This window comes from Gracilinanus agilis, chromosome 4, assembly GCF_016433145.1.
Source record: "Gracilinanus agilis isolate LMUSP501 chromosome 4, AgileGrace, whole genome shotgun sequence".
NCBI lineage: Eukaryota > Metazoa > Chordata > Mammalia > Didelphimorphia > Didelphidae > Gracilinanus > Gracilinanus agilis.
In genome coordinates this window covers 342,354,757-342,365,296 of record NC_058133.1, presented here as the reverse complement: position 1 = coordinate 342,365,296, position 10,540 = coordinate 342,354,757, and the positions used below count along the sequence as shown (strand labels likewise).

At 42.6% G+C, this 10,540-nt stretch overlaps 1 non-coding gene across 1 annotated transcript; it reads right to left on the bottom strand.

Moving 5' to 3' along the window:
* Positions 1-9,456: 9,456 nt before the first annotated feature.
* TRNAK-CUU lies at positions 9,457-9,530 on the bottom strand. Its single transcript has one exon. It is a non-coding gene; the product is annotated as a tRNA-Lys (tRNA).
* Between the last annotated feature and the right edge of the window lie 1,010 nt (positions 9,531-10,540).

Sequence of the window (10,540 nt, the reverse complement as noted above, 5' to 3'; positions counted from 1 at the left end):
TCACTCTTATTTGCTGATATTTCCTACCTCTCTCTGTCATTAAGCAAGAAGAAATCAGTTCAGTCTTAAGGTAGCCTTTAAAGTTGCCGGTTTGTCTACTATTCCGTCCGAAAAAAAAACATTTTATCTTTGGATTTAGATTGGTGAGAATTGTAAAATTCATATGTGCTACACAAGAAGAAAGAAAGAAAATCATAGTTCGGCCACACTGATTGTCTTAAATCTGAGCTGGGGTATCTGGGACCCTCTCATCATGAATAAAAATGTGTTGCTGGACTAAGCTTAAGTATCGCCAAAATAAATCATTAGGCGAAGATAAACTAATACAAAAACTCTCTAAAAAATGAAAATAGAGAAAGGACATTTAATTTCCTTGTGTTTGATCCAAGCCAAAAAGTCCAAGTATTAAGCAGCATATAAAGTAAATAGAGAGGATCACTGACTATGTGTCCTTGTTAGTTTCCTGCAGGTGAATACCAGAAGAGCTGGAAAGGGACTTTGTGTAGAAGGGGTGAGGTAAGTATGAAGAGAGGCTGTGGGAGCCCAATTTCCAGTGGCAAAATAACTGGCCAAACAGAGGGGTCAGCTTTAAAGGCTTTTTTCTTTTCTTTTCTTTTCTTTTCTTTTTAAGGAAGAAGGAAGACTAAGGTGGGTGAGGAACAGGTTCATTGGGAAAAGTAGGATAAAAGCCAGGGTGTCCGACGGGGGAGTTCAGAGACAGCCTAGCTCTGGTAGATGATGGTTTAAGTCTGCCCTCTCTCCTGGAATGGGGTGATGCAAGGAGGGCAGTAAGAGCATTGGGGTCAGCTCTAGCTCTAGGCTAGCGAAAGAGTCCCTTCCAGGCTGGGAAGTGAGGGGTTCAGGGGCGGGAAAGAACCGCGCGGGCAAGGCAGCTGAAGCAGCAAGCAGGCTCACGCCAGTTTTCAGGACTGAGGACGTGCAAAATGCTTCTGGTTGCTGACAGGTGAAGTGCAAGCAGAATCCTCCCGCCCCGCAACAGCCAGGTTGCTGCATGCCCCAGGAGCTCGGGGACGCCCCAACGCCCACTCCCAAGCGCGGGGGGTGGGTGGGCCCAGCAGGTGGTTTGAGGGGCGCCCTGAAACCCCTTCCAGGAACCAAGGGCAAAATCTCTCGTCCTCCTAAGCCTCTCGCTTTACCCGCGGCGCCTTCCAAGCTACTCACCCGTCCTAGGGGAAAAGCGCCATTGACTAGTAGAGAGAGGGCTGCGTGGCGGCGGTGTGCAGAGGAAGGCGCGCGGTCCAGCCTGGGAGGAAGAGGAGAGCGGCGGCAGCAGCGGCCCGGGAGCTGGTACTGCTGCTACGCGCGCTCTCGCTGCCCATCTCCGAGCGCCTGGGAAGCAGCCGCTACTGTAGGAGGAGGAAGGAGCAGAAGGGGAGGGGGACGGGAGGAGGGATCTGGGGAGAGGATGGATGGGGGAGGGAGGGGAGCGCAAGCTGGGGGAAGGGGGGAATGTGCGCGGGAAGAGCCCGGGGAGGGGGAGGGGGTTGAGGAGAAGAGAGACAAGGGGGAGGGGGGGAGGAGGGTCGAGAAGGATGCGCGATCTACTCCCCCTCTTCTTCCTCCTCTTCCTCCTCCTCCTCTCCCGCCCCTCGGGTTCTCACAGGCGGTGTTCAGGCCCGGGGCTTCCCAGGCTCAGTTCCTGATGCTAAGGCGACGTCCTCAGCAGGGATGGAGCGGGCTGCCGGAGACCAGCCGGGAAGCGGAGCAGCAGTAGCTACCACTGGATCCTCCGCCCCTGCCTTTGCGGGAGCGGGTATACACATACACACACGCACGCACACACAGCTGGTATACACACACAGGCACACAGAGCAATTGTCTCCGAGGCTCTGAGACTTCGTGTTGGTGCCACACACACACACACACACACACACACACAAACGCCCATCCCCTCCTCCGATTGCGATCACATGTACTTCTGTATGTCTATGACCTACAGCTCATCCTTCCTCCTCTATCTGCGGTCCGAGCTGCCCGGGGGAAAGAAGGCACCAGTCAGTGGGCTGGGCTGGACAGGGCTGCGTTGCGCTCCTAGCACTCATCTTAAGCTCCAAAGAACCACTGCCTAAGTGGAGGCGGCAGTGTTTGTCTTAACCACCTCGAATGAGGTAAAAATCGGGTGATCTGATTGCTTCGGACCACAGCTTCGGTGACCTGGGAAGGTCATGAGTGTGAAGGGCTCAGCACTGTACAGTCTGCATACAGTCCTCAGTGTCTCCGCACGCCCCCTCCCCTCTTCCAAGCATTGTTGTGTCCCCTAGAATTCAGGGCACCGTTTAACACATTTAATTGTAATCTTAACTGTCTCTCCAACACTGCAGAGGTCTCCTTTACCCTCAATTTTATAACTCAGCCTTACGATTATTCTAAGCTTTCCTAGTCCATATCTTCCTCGGTCCTTTAGGACTACGGATCAAGCCTATGTCGATTAGAACTACACACACACACACACACACACACACACACACACACACGGTTACATTTTTCGGCGTGTGGTAGAGCCAGGTTTGAAGTCCACATACTGGGGAATTATGAAAACACAGAAGCATGACTGATTTTTCTGAACCATAATTTCATAATCTGTGCCTGTTATTTTAAAGAAGTAGGAGGAATCAAAGAAAGCAAATCAACCCTGGGTGAAATCTAGCTAGAGAAAAAAATACTGAAGAAAACTCGTATTAAATAAACAGCATAACATATAATTTAACATAATTAGTTCTCTGAGAACTACCCCTGGAGAAAGAAATTTTTCATTAATTTTTTTTCTCTAATAATAGTCAAAAAATCTAAAGGGACCTTTAGCATGAAAAATATAAACTTATTTCTTATCTGACTATATTTGTCATGTTTCAGATCTGGTACGAAAGATGCTAGCCCTACATTGAAAAAAACTTTCTCAATTTTGAAAGAGTAAGTGAAAAAAAAAAGCATAATATAATAAAGGACATTCAATACTCACAAAGAGTTTGAAGCTCTTCTCCTGGAAATTCACCTGTAGGGTAAAAATGATGGAGATAAAATATTATTACACGATGATCTTACTATCTTTTACCTTTTTAAGGATAGGCATCGACTAATTACTACAATGGCACCTCTCCTGGTAGATCACAATTCCTCACTGAGGAAGCAACACAGGTAGGAAACTTGCAACCTGTACTTTTCAATGTTATAGAATAATTCATGGTAAAGTAGACAATATATCCACACCAGCTGCTAGTTATTACAAACTTTTCTAAAGATGCTATGTGATGATTGAATAGAAGTATATTTGATATTAGGAATTTCTTATTGTGCGCTTTATATGGGATAACAACTAATTTGAACAGATATAATGAAGTAGGGGAGGGGGTTATTATCAACTGTCCCTTCTTTTTCATGGCATCTGAAAATGTATTTCCTAGTCTTTTTTCCTTAAGTACACAATATTTAATAAATAACTGATCCTTTTGAAATATTATCCCTGTTTAAAGCCTATATTTACTCACCAAACTTTCAAATAAATGTGAATAGAGCAGTGTAATATAATGAAAAGCATTATGGAATGGGAGTCAGAAGATAGGTTTAAAACTTGGCTCTATTATTTACTTCCTTATGATCTGGGTCAGGAAGTCATCTAACCTTTCTTGGTCTGTTTATTTTAAGGAAATGGATTAATCGATTTATAAAGTATCTTTCTATAATTTTTTATAATCAGATTTATTGGGTGATCTAAAAATGGCAAAAAAAAATGCCCACCTCCAAAGCTAGTGCTAGATTTCTTCCTCAATATTTACTAAAAGGATATTTCCCCAACTAAGACAAAGGGATAATAAGAAGAATAAGGAAGGGCAAACTTTTGCAATGTAGGGACTGGCCAGTGAGGGTTCAGTCCTTAGAGTATGCATAGAGTTGCCATTCCTATTGAGCTGGTTATACAGAGAATGTGCAGATATTCTCTGCCTGTTCCAATCAACATGTGAAACTTCAAACGCTTGTTTCAAGCTAGGGGTGCTGAGAAGCTAGTACTTTGTGATGACAGAATATTCTCATTGGCTACAGACCTGGAAAAACCTGTAACTCAAGAGATATGGAGTGGGAACTGAGTACACGTACAAAAAAGGATGACCCACTAATCTCTCAGTTATTTTTCTTCCTAGTGATGATCGAGGGGAGTTTTATTGTGAGCTATAGTCAGGAGAGGTTCCACTAATAAGGGGAGGCAGTAGCAGAGGCTGCTGGATAGTACTAGCTGACAACAGAGTAAGAACTTGCAACCTATAGAAAGAAGGGGAAAGATAGTCACCCAAAGATAATAGTAACCTTAAGAGACTGAGATTCCTCATGATGGAAAGAAGTGCCAGCTATAAATTCTAAAATGTCACCTATCCTTAGAGGACAGCAGAGAGATACATATAAGGGGAACATTATGCAGATTCCACAAAATGAGAAAAGGACTGATAGAGTCTGCAGTCAGGATGCACCCTTTTCTACATGTCACTTATTGTGTGTGTTTTCTACATGTCACTTATTACCATTGCACTTAAACTCTGAGCCCATTCTCCCCAAGAAACTTATGTGAACTATGGAAGAGGGCATCCCAGTAATAGAAAGGATTACTTTAGTAACTATTATTCTTTATATGCTTTTCACCTCAGCATTTCCCCTCTTATAAAAGCTAAAGAACTTTAATAGTCAATTAATTATGAGGAACACCCTAGTGGATATTCAGGAACTTGATCACTAAACACTAGTTCCAGTGATGGTGAACCTATGGCACAAGGGCCAAAGATCTATGTGGGCAATCGACTAACCCCCACTCCTCTCCCAGAGCTCATTACTAGAAAAGCAGAGGGACTCAGGCAGAGCTGGTCCCTTTCCCTTCTTTACTGTGCTGGATGACATTTTTTCACATCATTCACCTCTCTGTCCAGGAGCCCAATGGGAGTTTACAGGGGGTAAGGTGGGAGGCTCTCAGGTACAGAGCTGGAGGGGAGTGGTCCTTTCTCACATGACCCACCCCTCTGCTCAACAGCCCAATGGGAACTCTTCCTCCCTCCTTAGAGTGGGGGAGGAGGCATGTACTTAGTCTGGAAGGGTTGGGGTGGAGCCCAACAGTCCATCTCTGAAAGGTTTACCATCACTGCTCTAGTCCCTCAGAGTAATCTCTAGAACCTTGAAGAAAGTAGTAGTCAGCCACATTCTGGTGAACTAGCCTGCAAGTGGAAATGGCTAGTTAGGGGAATAGAATAGAATAGGCATTACTTTTTCTTAAAGTAATAAATATCAGGGTTACCGTATCCTCCCATTCCATTTTGCTCAAGCAGAGTTCGAGATGGAATGAGGAGAGGGAAAATGAAACATCATTTATTCTTTTTGTAACAAGGAAAATGTGCAATTTGCAAATTAATCAGAGTTAAAAGAAATCAATTGAGCTAAATAGATTCGATAGCATTTCCCCTATTATATTTTTATTGATTTTTTCCTAGGATATTTGTGTTTATAGAATAACACTGGGTGCATTTCTTATGGGTGAATGGCCTAACAGCCTGAGACAAAGTTGTATAACAGACTTTGATTTCATTTCACCTGAGTTTTGTTTTGTTCTTACCTTCTTCATCTTCATTAATTTGGGGAGAACAAATTTTTATTTTATTTTAATGTAATTTAGTCCTTCATCACTTTACCCCTACTGATTTAATTGCTGCAGAAAAGTTAAAGGTCTTTAAGAACCTCCTCAAAAACCTAATTTAAGATTTTCTGGGACCCCAACTAGAGCTCTGGTTATGATAACATGATGGCCATTCTTTCTGCTTATTATATGATATTCCAACAAAATAGACAGTTTCCTTAAGGGGCATTGATCAAAGAAATCAATGGTTAATCTGAGTAATTCACTAGTCAAATTGATTCTCTTCATTTTTGTTTATAGGGATTTGAAATACACCTTCCCGTGAACAGTGTAAAAAAAAGAGAATGGTCTATTGCTGAGAGATCACAAAACTCCTGATTAGTTTTCAGTGATTGGGGTTGCCTCTAAGACAATGCTTCCTGAGAATTCAAGAGTAGTGTTCTTGTTAGCAAGCTACTCTTGTCTTATTTCTATGAAAATGAATTTATACAGCATCTTCTCCCTTTAGGTTGTGTTTTTTTTTTCACCTCTTGTTAAGGAAACAAACCAACATGCAGCAAAAGTATAGCTGGTCTAAGAGAGAGGGAAATGTGTTTGCCCACATATAATTTCACTCCCCATCTCTTTCTCCTTTCAGGATCTAGAAATGACTGTTTTTCTGAAATAGTTCTCTTAGCCCAAAAGATGGCAACAACCAAGGCACAGATTGATTTTCTGCAGAAATATAGGTATGTGCCTACTTGGCTAGAGTGAATGTTTGTTAACTTCAAATTCCTGTGTAGAAGACTGGTTTCTAGTTTTGAATTAGGTAGCCTTTTAGATACAGAAAGGGAAACTTCCTGTGTGACTTCAGCCTAGGAGTTATGTCCTGAGTATGTTTAAGTTGGAGACTTCCCAATTTTAAGAGTTTGAGGACCTTCAGGAGGGGATTTCTTAATGTAATATGCTCCCAGGATGAAAAAAAAAAGGCTCACTTCCAGGGCTTTTATGGCATCTAATTTGAAGAATAAAGCATATGAGTAACCCCAACACTCAAGAACAAATAGAAAAGGGATTTCACCTACGTGATGCCCACAAAGTTTGTTGCTTTCTGGAAGGAATACAAACCATAGGCTGAAATACAATCCTGGAGGGACTGAGTAGAATTATGTTTGAGAGATTGAGATGTAGCAGAATACCAAAGAATTGCCCTGATCTCATCCTCAAGTTCAATTCTCTTCCCAAGGAGCAAGGGTATTTAAATACTTAGCTTGTTTCCTATCTAATTATGGACTCCAGTAAATCTCTTGACTTCTGAATTTCCTATATGGCAAAATAAAGGCTGTCCTACCCATATGTATTGCTCCCTTTTGTTCTTCATCAGAGCTGATTTCCAGTTATCCATATTTAGGGAAACAGATATAATTGGAGATTTTCAGAAAAATACTTTAGGTGAGGACAAGGAACCAGTAAAAGGAAATATTCTTTTTGGTTCATCCCCTAGAACTCAAGCCAGTATCCTCTTATTATTCTTTTTTTTTTAAACCCTTGTACTTTCGGTGTATTGTCTCATAGGTGGAAGAGTGGTAAGGGTGGGCAATGGGGGTCAAGTGACCTGCCCAGGGTCACACAGCTGGGAAGTGGCTGAGGCCGGGTTTGAACCTAGGACCTCCTGTCTCTAGGCCTGACTCTCACTCCACTGAGCTACCCAGCTGCCCCCCTCCTCTTATTATTCTTGATAAGCCCTGATAGAAGAGGATAACATGCATGATTTTTCAGATCACAATGGAAATTCTGATGCCTGCAAAAAACTCCTGAATGCAGTCAGGCAAATTAACCAGGCTTAAAGAAATCAAACAGCTAACTTGATATTTGCATTTCTTCTCTTTTGCATTTTTTTAAAGATTTTGGCAAGAGTTTTTATTTGTGGTTGGAACATCATGGATATTGTGGTAGATAAATAGGTATTCCTTTAGCCTAAACTAGCTCCAGGAAGAATTGTGAACCATTAAAAGTTATTTTTTGCCAGCCATATCTGTCTTTTTTGTGCCTCTTTATCACTTTATTAGCGCCCTGTCCATCTCTCTCCATGCTAGGTTAAAAATCTCTACCCACCTTTTCCTTATAATAATTTGCCTTTTGAAAAGAGGTGATAAACTCACACTATGGTAAGAAAATGATGCCTAGATTGAATATGTTACATCTGCCATAAGCATTTGTATTTTTCACAGGGGAAAAAGCCAAAGGAGTAAATCTCCACTTCTGTAACTTCATTCTTCAGTTATGTCATTGAGGAACAAAGAGAAATCTCATACCCTGCTCTTAGCCAGATAATGTGTAAAGTAGTAGGAGTACAGTGACATTTTATATAGTGAATGGTGATGGTGATAATTCTGTTTGCTAATAAATATTAAAGTGCATGTTTCTTTCTTTTTGGTCTAGACTCATGATTTTATTTGTGTAGGGAATTCCCAGTGAGGAAATGCTCTCTATCAATACCATCAGCAGCTACTATGAAATTTATATCTTAGAAAATTGCCTGGAGCATTGAGAGATTAAGTGATTTGACCAGGTTCACATAGCCAACATGTATCAGAGATAGGATCTGAATACTGAGACAAACCATCCTAATGTTGAGTCTAGCTTTCTAGTCACTATGCAGATAGATATATATCTAGGATGAGATCTATCTGTGTGTATATAAACAAGGTATCTCAAAGTTCCATACTTAAATTGTGCTAAGAGGCTTAGAATGTCATGTATGTATATGCATCTGTGTATATGAATACTATACTCATCTATATACATATGTGCATACATATATGTGTATACATGGGTATATGTATGGGAATATATGTGTACATGTAATATATATATATATAAATAAACATATGCAGAGTGAGAAAAAGGGGAGGGAGGAAGAGGGAGGAAGAGAGAGCAAGAGAGGGAGCAAGAGCTAGATAGTGAGAGGGAGAGTGTGTGTGTGTGAGTGAGAGAGTGAGATTTAATTCTACTTGGCAATCTTCTTTAACCAAGAAAGAGTACAGAATATTATACTAGTGTAAGTGTTAAAATGAATGGTTTGGCTAAATATATGAAAATTATAAATCTTTTATTTACAAAAGAGGTGGAAAGAGTGAAAGCAGAGGACTACAAAAGGGTAGAGAAGACATTAAAATATCTAACTAAATATTGTCCCAGTGCTTGGCTCAGCCAGGACTTGTTAACCTTCAACAGGAATTAAATTTTCTTCAGAAGACAGGAAGGGAAAGCCAGCTATCCACTCACCCAAGTTCCCTCCAAGAGGCAGGTCAAGACAATGACTTGAGCCTAAGGTGACTCCTGAGGCCAACTTTCTTTTTTGAACTGACCTTCTTCTTGAAGCTGACTTCCTTACTTGAGTCAACTCTCTTCTTGGAGTCCACTCCCCTTACTTGAGAAATTCAGGGACCTTTTATAGTGGCTTCTTGTCTCTTCCCTGCCAAAGACCAGGTAAAGTTTGCACAACTCGGCAAACAGGCCCCCCTGAAAGAGAATATTGACAAAGACCTTCTGCAGTAAAAACTGTACCCGTGACAGTACCTGGACTCAGGCAGTAAAAACCGTATCCGTGACAGTACCTGGACTCAGGCTTGGAAGGTCCAACAGCAGTAAAAACTCCCGCCAACTATAGCCGTCCCCCTTTTCTCTATATAAACCTTGCCTGCACAGTCAATAAACGGAACCTTGCCAACATCTGTACGACTCGTGTCTCTTGCGTGCGAGGTTCCCCCTCCCTCCCCCTGTGGAGCCTTAGGTGGTCGCCCCTCGTGCACCCCAGTTGTGTCCGGCTGGACCCGGACAGGTGGCGCCCAACGTGGGGCTCGAACCCACGACCCTGAGATTAAGAGTCTCATGCTCTACCGACTGAGTTCTGCCAGGCTCAGACAATCTCAAAGAAGCTACGCGGCAGCTGAGTAAACAAGTCATTGATCTTAAACAATTCCTAGATTTACAAAGGGAGGTTTATGACCTGACCAGTCAATTACAAGAATTACAGACAAATATCTTTCGACCACCATATAGCAATAATAAGCCGAGTCAACTAAAAAACAAGCCAAAACCCACCCTCGCTTTCCCCGTAGTAACTAGGTGACAGCAGGCTGCAGAACCTACTCCTGAGGAACTCCCTCTTGTGACCCCCCTTCCCCATGGCTCATCCGAATCTGAGGGGGAGGAGGAGGAGGGGGAAACAGATGAAACGAGCCATAACGAGCATTCTAGGGTTGCCGATACTTCGGGCCCCCCTCATCCTCATAGACCCATCTATAAAAAGTTAAAGATCAAACACATCAAAGATCTACATTCTGCAGTAAAAAATTACGGCATTAATGCCCCCTTTACACTCTCTATTTTAGAAGGACTTGGCGGAGAAGGACATATGCTCCCTTCTGAGTGGTCTAAAGTTATTCAGTCCGTCCTCTCTAGAGGACAATTTTTAATATGGAAGGCGGAGTTCATTGAACGGGCAGAAAACCAGGCTAAGCTCAATGCTAAAAATGCACAAACAGCCACTTGGACGACTGACAAGATTGTCGGTCGTGATCACTTTGCATTAGAAAACCAGCAAATGAAATTACCTCCTGGCTTGCTCATGCAAACGGCACATGCCGCCATGGCTGCATGGCGGGCAGTCCCTGCCACGGGCTCCATTACAGCCCCTCTCTCAAAAATTCTTCAGGGACCTAATGAGCCCTACGCGCAGTTTGTTGCAAAGCTCCTTGAAACTGCTGAGAGAGTCTTAGGTCAGGACAGATCAGATAACCCAGTAGTAAGGCATCTAGCGATTGAAAATGCTAACTCCGCCTGCAAAACAGCCTTAAGAGGAAAGGCTAGAGATTTGGATCTAAATGGGATGATCCGCTTGTGCAGTGATATTGACGCTTATGAACA